The following is a 7470-nucleotide window of genomic DNA, read 5'->3' as shown; positions in this document are numbered from 1 at the left end:
TGATACTTCATCAAAAATAATTTTATTCTACATGTCTCATTTAAAATGCTGCCAAAAACTGTGTGCACAAACTTACCAGCATGCAGAAGAGTTTAAAACCAAGGCTATTTTTTTTTTAACTCCAGGATTTCTTCAGCTTTTATCTTTAAAATATCAAAAGGTAAGTTTTTAAAATGTATGATGGAGAGAGGGTCATGCATTTTCCCCAAGTCACTTAGAGTGGTTCAAGGGGAAAACCAACAACAAAATAAAACGTCACATCCAAGCCACCCCCTTTCCCTGATAAATAAAGAACAGTCCCTACACTGGTATGAAAGAACATCTGCTTTTGTGATTAAATTAACCAACTCAGATTTGTGCCTCAGGTATTAGCATACATTTGAATAATATAAGTTATCACCAGTATTTCCAACATACATATATATACAAAAAAATAACTAAAACAACTTAATAAAAAGTTTTAACGTCCGTTTCCCAAGATGCACCTGCACTGAGGATGTAATCAAAACACAGCACGCGGCCCACCTGTTAGCGAAAATAGAATTCTACCCGGCGTTGCCAAGCAACTCAACTTTTTCATCCAGAAGGCTCGAGAAGTCCTCGAGGATCCTGAAAAATACCGTCAGAGCGGCGGTAAGTGTCTTTAAACGGTCTACCGTGTTATCTTTGAGAGAAACCGGTGATTAGTCACCTCTGTGACCGAAATTTTTCAGCCATGAAACGTCTAGAAATTACCCTGCGACACAGCTAGCTGACATTCGCTTATTCGCTAACTGGAGTTATGGACAAACTGTTAATCTAGTGGTGCTACTTTCGTTAGCTTGTTAGTTTAATAACATAGCATGTAAATCAGGGAGATAGACCAAAACATAAATATGATGGAAATTAGAAATACAAATTACAGCAAAAATATGTGGCCTGCAATATTTAACAAACAAGACCTATGGATCCCAAAGGGACTAATGGTAAAGTGTAAGTCATGGCTAACAGTCATACTAGTAGCTCAGTAAGACTTTTGAGCTAAATGCTAACAACAGTGTTTAACATGTTGTATGGTTGTTGTAGGGTGGTACGGTTTACTTGCCTGTTAACATGCTAACGTGCTAACTAGCGCTTAAACACACAGGCGAGGCTGATATGAATGTCATTAGTGTTGCAGGTATTTAGGTCCAGATATTATCGCTACAGTGGACACACAAGAGACTCCTCTTCATATGGGATTTTCATGAAATATCATGTTGTTTTTAACTTTTTGTTGTTGTTTTTTCTAATAGCTTCCATGTAATCTGACCCAGTGAGTCAAAATCAATACCAGAAATTACTTCAATAGTTGATACACAGGATACACCTCTTCATTTCTAATTTCAGTGCTTCTTATTTTATATATTGTTATGGAAAATTAATCTTTTTTTCTAAATAGCTTGCAATGTGACCCAGTGACTCAAAGTCAAAACCAGATATTACTACTACAATGGACACACAGAACACACCTCTTCTTATTGGATTTTAGTTTTTCTTCTATTTTATGTAATTTTTCAAATGGAAAATTCATGTTTTTTCCTTCAATAGTCTCTATATAATGTGACTTAAAATCACTACTGCATAGAAACAAATACCAGGTAACATATCCAGCTGCAGGACCTTCTTTTGGCCACACGATGGCTCTTTTTCACCAAAAAACACAAATCAGCTCTGTTCAGTCAGCATGGGACACAGGTTGATCCTGAGTCATCAGTATGCGTTTACAGATTTGTTTGTTAAGTAAGCTGTTTTATGACTGGGCTTTCTAAGCAATAGGACAAAGATTTGCTTAAACTATAACTAACTGCAGGACAGTTTTACAGTTTTATGTGAACCAACTTTTTAGTCAATATTTAAATTTTACACCTCTAGGATTTTAACTTGTCATGCATTTATGAGAAGCAGTGAGTTTAGCGTTATGTAATTTTATTATATGATAAAAGATCAACCCATGTATTTTAAATATTGCTGCGATGACAGATTTCGATTTGTTTTCAGTAGAGGTTTCAGGCAAAAATTTCCACCTCCTCTTCATCTTGCTGCCACACCTTGTGTCACGTATTGAGAATCTGGGCCATTTACGTGTCCTGGCAAATCCTTTAATTGGCTGCAAGTCCACTGTGGCCTCAGGGCCCTCCACCAAAGCAGCGCCTACCTGCCTGCTTGTATGAGGGTGTGTCCACACACTCAGCTGCGCTAATGGCATAAACCTGCTGTGGCCCTGCCTCGTTTGGCACCGTCAACATGTGGCTTCATCGTGCCTCCTCCAATCAGTCATTCGCACTCCAAATATGGAGATTCACAACCTGTAATCTGTGCAGTGGAGAATGACAAGTGTCCTCCCCTTGGCAGATTTAAGTGCAGATTTTAGGGCCTGTTTTGTGAGTGTGTTGTTTGCATGCAGTCATAAGTGTTAAGCTTGAATTTCGTCAGACTTTTCTTGTGTGACTTCATTGTTCTCAGTGCCAAGTTATCAGTTTGCTTAACAGGAAGAACATGAGGATACATTTCCAGGGATTTTTATAAAATGCCCTTGACAATTTATGCCTTGACATCATTGACACTAAATGTCAAAGCAAAACAAAAACACCTTCAAGAGACTAATCGTCTTTGTAGCTTCAGATTATGGTGATCTTTTTGGCAGCACATTCTTTAATAAGAAATAAAAGAAAAAATAAATAAACAGGGCTGTTTATTTGCAAGAGTCTGGTGATACTTTTTGTATCACAATACAGGAATTAAGATTCACTATACTGCAATAGACCTACTCTAAGAAAGGCAGCCTTACTTCCAGGGCTGTTCTTTTAATTTTAGGAAAGCTGTCATAGTGTAAAGAGCACACCACAACATGCGCCACAATCCCTGTAACAAGCTAAGTGATATGTTTTTACTTAAGTCATAAGGTGAACTGAGTCTGAATTAACCCTTTGACACCTGAGCAAATTATTTTAATTTCTTTGAAAAACATGCAAAGAAAGCAATGAGCAACTTAACAAGATATGTCCCAAAAATTGTCACAAAATTTGTAAAAAGGTTGCGAGAAAATTACATGAAAATATGCAAAAATAAGTGAAAAAAGTGACCTTAAAAAGTGCTGGAAATACACAAATATATATTTATTTTATATATTGTATTTTTTAAAAATTCTGTAAGATAATTTTAAATATAAAATTATCATAATTGTGAATGTACTTTCTGAGACATTTTCCCTAATTCTGGATAATTTTCAAATAATCTTCCTCTCTTTTTTACAAAATATTTTTAGGTAATTTTCTTGTCTAATTTCACTAATTTCCCCCCATGTTATCAAAATAAATCAAACCAAGTTTTGAACAGTCAATAGCTTGTGAAAGGGACGCAGCACAAGAAAACTGATGTCGATCCAGATTTCAAAGGGTCAACGAGCTGCCTGCTTTATAAAAATAGCGGCTCTTAACTTAAAAATGTCTTTTTTAAGGTTCCAGGTATCATCACATGTACTGCATATTGGACTACTGTAGGAGTCTGTCTACTGATGGAGTCCTACATGACCTGAACAACGTCTGCAAACAAGTGAAACTGGCATACACGATGAAAGACATGTACTATTATGTTCTTAGAGTCAAGTAAAGTTTAATATATTTGCATTGTGACATTTAAGCGTGCAGGTGTGACGGCGGCACTGTAGTGTGTTTGTAAGTCTGTCAGACAGTTGAATGTCAGGTTGGCAGTGGAGAGTGGTGGGGCGAGTGACAGCGTCATGGTGCATTTGTTGAGCGTCAGTGAGGGTGTGGTGGTGGTGGGAGGTGGTGCAGAGGTTTGGAGGTGGAGGGCCAGCTGACAAAATGAATAGTTCCATCAAATCAGAGCAAGACCTTAACATTTGCATTTCCACTGAATCAGAGCCGCTGAAGAAAGAGCCCTCCATTGAAGGGAAACTTGTTTGACGTGTGAATGAGCGAATGCGTCAGGCCTTTCGCCGAAACACATTCATGCCTTCACAGCTTTGGACAGAGTCTCGGTCTTTTGCTTAGATCCTGCTGGAAAACTTGGGCCTTTTTTAGTCACTTTTTCCCCCCAAGTTGGCTGCTTGGCAGTCGGGCCCTCCTGCAGTCCGGGGTGGACTATAGCAGCGGAGGGAGAATGGCTTGTTGATTGAGCACTGTTCTTCCTCATGACCTTACTGTACTGTCTGTATGTATTTAAAGTGTTCTGATGAGGCCAAAAAAATCCTCCAAAATAGCCGCCAAACAAATCTTCTGAAGTGGCAGTGAAACAGGTCATTGACATCCCTTTGCACTGACGATGTTGGAAGAAATTAAATCCACCCAAATCCATGTTTGACCAACTATCAGAGTAGAGTTTGCTCACTTATTTTCTTAAGTACATTCATACCAGGCCTAAACTTCAGAGTAAGCAACATTTAAACTTACTTGTATAAAAGTATTGTAATATATTGTATTACTTGTAAGTATTTCTACAAGCCTGTTTGAGTTTCTCACCTTTCTCACCTTGTTTCATATATTATGAAAAATTACCCAAGTACCCTTGCTCTTAAAAATATGTTCTGTTACTTCATTGTGATTTGTGCAGAAAATTGTATTGATAGAGTGTGACACTAGAAGGCTGTTTTAAACTTAATCTGCTGAAGGGGAAACTTTCTCTGTGCTCACTTTAAATCTTTAAATCTCATAGATGTCTATGCATGCTGTTGTGTCATTATGAGTTCAACTGGTCTGATGTAAAACTTACACAGGTGTGATGTGGAAACTTGAAACCTATTTTTCAACAATTTTGTACCAATAACGTTCTTGAAACTAAAGATATTCATAGATTCTAGATGCCTGAATGAAGGAGAAAGAGTAGATGTAATTCAGCTATTTCAGGTGGGGGTCTGAAAGAAACAGGCACTAAAATGGAGCATCTCAGACAGGGAGTGAAAACAGCACAGACAGTACAAGGAAAATAAAGTGGTTTTTGACCACTAGAGCATGTGAACATGTTCTAATAGAAACCCCAAATAGAAGTATGAACCTGAAAATTAACCTAACAGATCCGTTTAAAGCTAATTTTAGCCAGGTGATTGATCAGACATAAATTATTATTTCATGTGTCCTGATACATGTCTTCAATGCTTTGTTTAATATAGTGTCTCTGTGAATATTCCTGTTTTAGAACTCTAAATTTTGTGCATCCTTCCTGTTTATTTTGACAGCAACAGTAGTGATAAGGAATAATGCCTCTGGCCCAGCAGGCTGCCCTATGATGAGCTTCACTTTGAGTTTGCTGGTAAGTCCTTTCATGTGACACACATTAATTGTACCTTGACGTAGCTTAGTAAGTAAGCAAAAATCATTACAACGTATTGCAATATTTTTATGTGGCAATATCGTACCCATACACAGACGTCAAGTACCATTTTTTTTTAACTTTCTGAATTATTAACTTTATGATTACTCAAGTATCATGATAATATCGTATCGTGGGGCTTCTGGTGATTCCCAACCCCTTATATGACATATATGAATACATGCAGGTACCTGAAGATTCCTCAACAGAAACAACAGAAACAACACAAACCGTGCAAAAGTCTTTGGGGAAACCAGCAATAAATATAAAAGTTTAAATCTTTTTTTAAACTTTCACCCAAGAGGCCTCGTTTTATGCGGCTCTCTGCATTTCTGCTGTTCCGACTGATTTGCAGCCTTTCCTTCTGCCCAGGTGTATTCCCTGAAGTAACTATTAACTTTCCATATCCTGTCTCGAGGTATGTAAAATGAGACGATGAGATGCAATGAGATGACAGATCCTAAATGGAAAAATGTCCTTATTTGGGATACCTCTCACTCTGTCTCTCAACTCTGCCAGTTAGTGAAATTACACATCATATCTGGCTCTGAGGTAAAGCCACAACAGCAGGCAGCAGGTTTGTGCTCATTCGATGTTGACAGTTTTAACCTGTGGCCAGCTGTAGCGCTCCAAAAAACCTGCCGTTCTGTTAACGGTCACGGCTTATCTGCTGCGAGGCTTTGCATAACGAGAGGGAGCAGCACTTTCCCACACTGCTTTACATGTATTTTATTTCAGTTAATTGTTTGAAATAGAAGTGTGTTTGAGGAAGAACCATCAACGCTGCCTCTAATTTAATATAAATCAGTTAAGCATCAAACCACTGAAGATAATGTGTCATTACCAAACCCTTGATTTAGGTTTTATCGAATATTAAGTGAAACTCTAGTGCAGGGATCTACAACATAACAACTCCACAAGCTGCAAAGCCCATTTTTTTCTTTTCAATATCAGTTAGAGGGCTGCTGAAAAGTGCTTTCATAATCATGCAGCATTCAAGCACAACAGATCTAGGCCTGAGGTCAATATGAAGAACCTGCCAAGATGTACAAATGCTCCAATGCCTTGCCCATTTGGTGCTCACTGTTTTCCATATTCAAACTTTGTTTGCACTGTAAATACTGATATCAACTTGTGACATCCTGGATTTCAGTATATCAGATAATAAGCAAATGTCTCTGATACTTGGCTTCTGTTTTTATTAGTGCCACCAGATGTTTGTTTCGATGCACCCAACTCCACACAGAAGTGGAAGAAAGCATGGTGGATTTAATTTAATTTTCTTTATCAGATTTTTTAGTAGTTTAGTTAATATTCGTGCTAAGACGGATGGAAACTTGGCTTGTAAGTTGTTATGAGTTCTCCTCTTAACTTCTCAGATGGTTTTGTTTAAATTTATGTATAAGGTCCAAAGAAGTCAAATGATCCAGTGTCTCACAAAAAAAAAGAAAAAAAAGATGAAAGTAGAAAAATTGTGCAGCGGGACATTGCAGATGCTCAGATAGTCCTAAACACAACAATGTAAGAAAATACAGGCAGAGGACACAGTCTCAGCAGATATATACACCGTCACATAATAGGTCATAAGTGATGATTGAGAGAGATTATTTGATTATTTGGTCGGCTGCTCCGTCAGTTTCCCAGTGAGAAAAAACTATTGCAGCAGTGCCAGTCTCCCATGATAGTTTCAGCGTCTGGGCTGTTTTCTTTTCTGTATTAGTAATAGCCCAGTATCACTGCTAGACGAGCAAACACACACACACACACACAGAAAAAGACAGAAGATTAACTCTGTGTGATAAGAAATGAGCAGGACTGCGTTTTATAATATGTCACCACTGCAGCTTTTTGAAAATGTTTATTTTTGTTATTATGGAAACAGTATCAAAAAAAGATAAAGTTTGGGTGCAAGTACCCAAGCCTAATGTGAATGGTCCCCAACTCTAATGATGATAGCTCTGGACTTTCTCTTATGAAATTGCATACACACCATACAAAACTTTTACTTGTAATAGAGTACTTTTACATAATACTTTTACTTCAGTAAAGGATCTTAGTACTTGTTCCACCACTGGTCACTCTCTCTGTCCCCTCTCTTGTGCTGCTTCTCTGCCCGAGGTG

The sequence above is a fragment of the Plectropomus leopardus genome, chromosome 14 (genome assembly GCF_026936395.1).
Source record: "Plectropomus leopardus strain MGB_pleo_1.0 chromosome 14, ASM2693639v1, whole genome shotgun sequence".
In the NCBI taxonomy this organism is placed as follows: Eukaryota; Metazoa; Chordata; class Actinopteri; order Perciformes; family Serranidae; genus Plectropomus; species Plectropomus leopardus.
The sequence above is the reverse complement of the archived record's forward strand: the minus strand, read 5'-3'. Positions refer to the sequence as shown.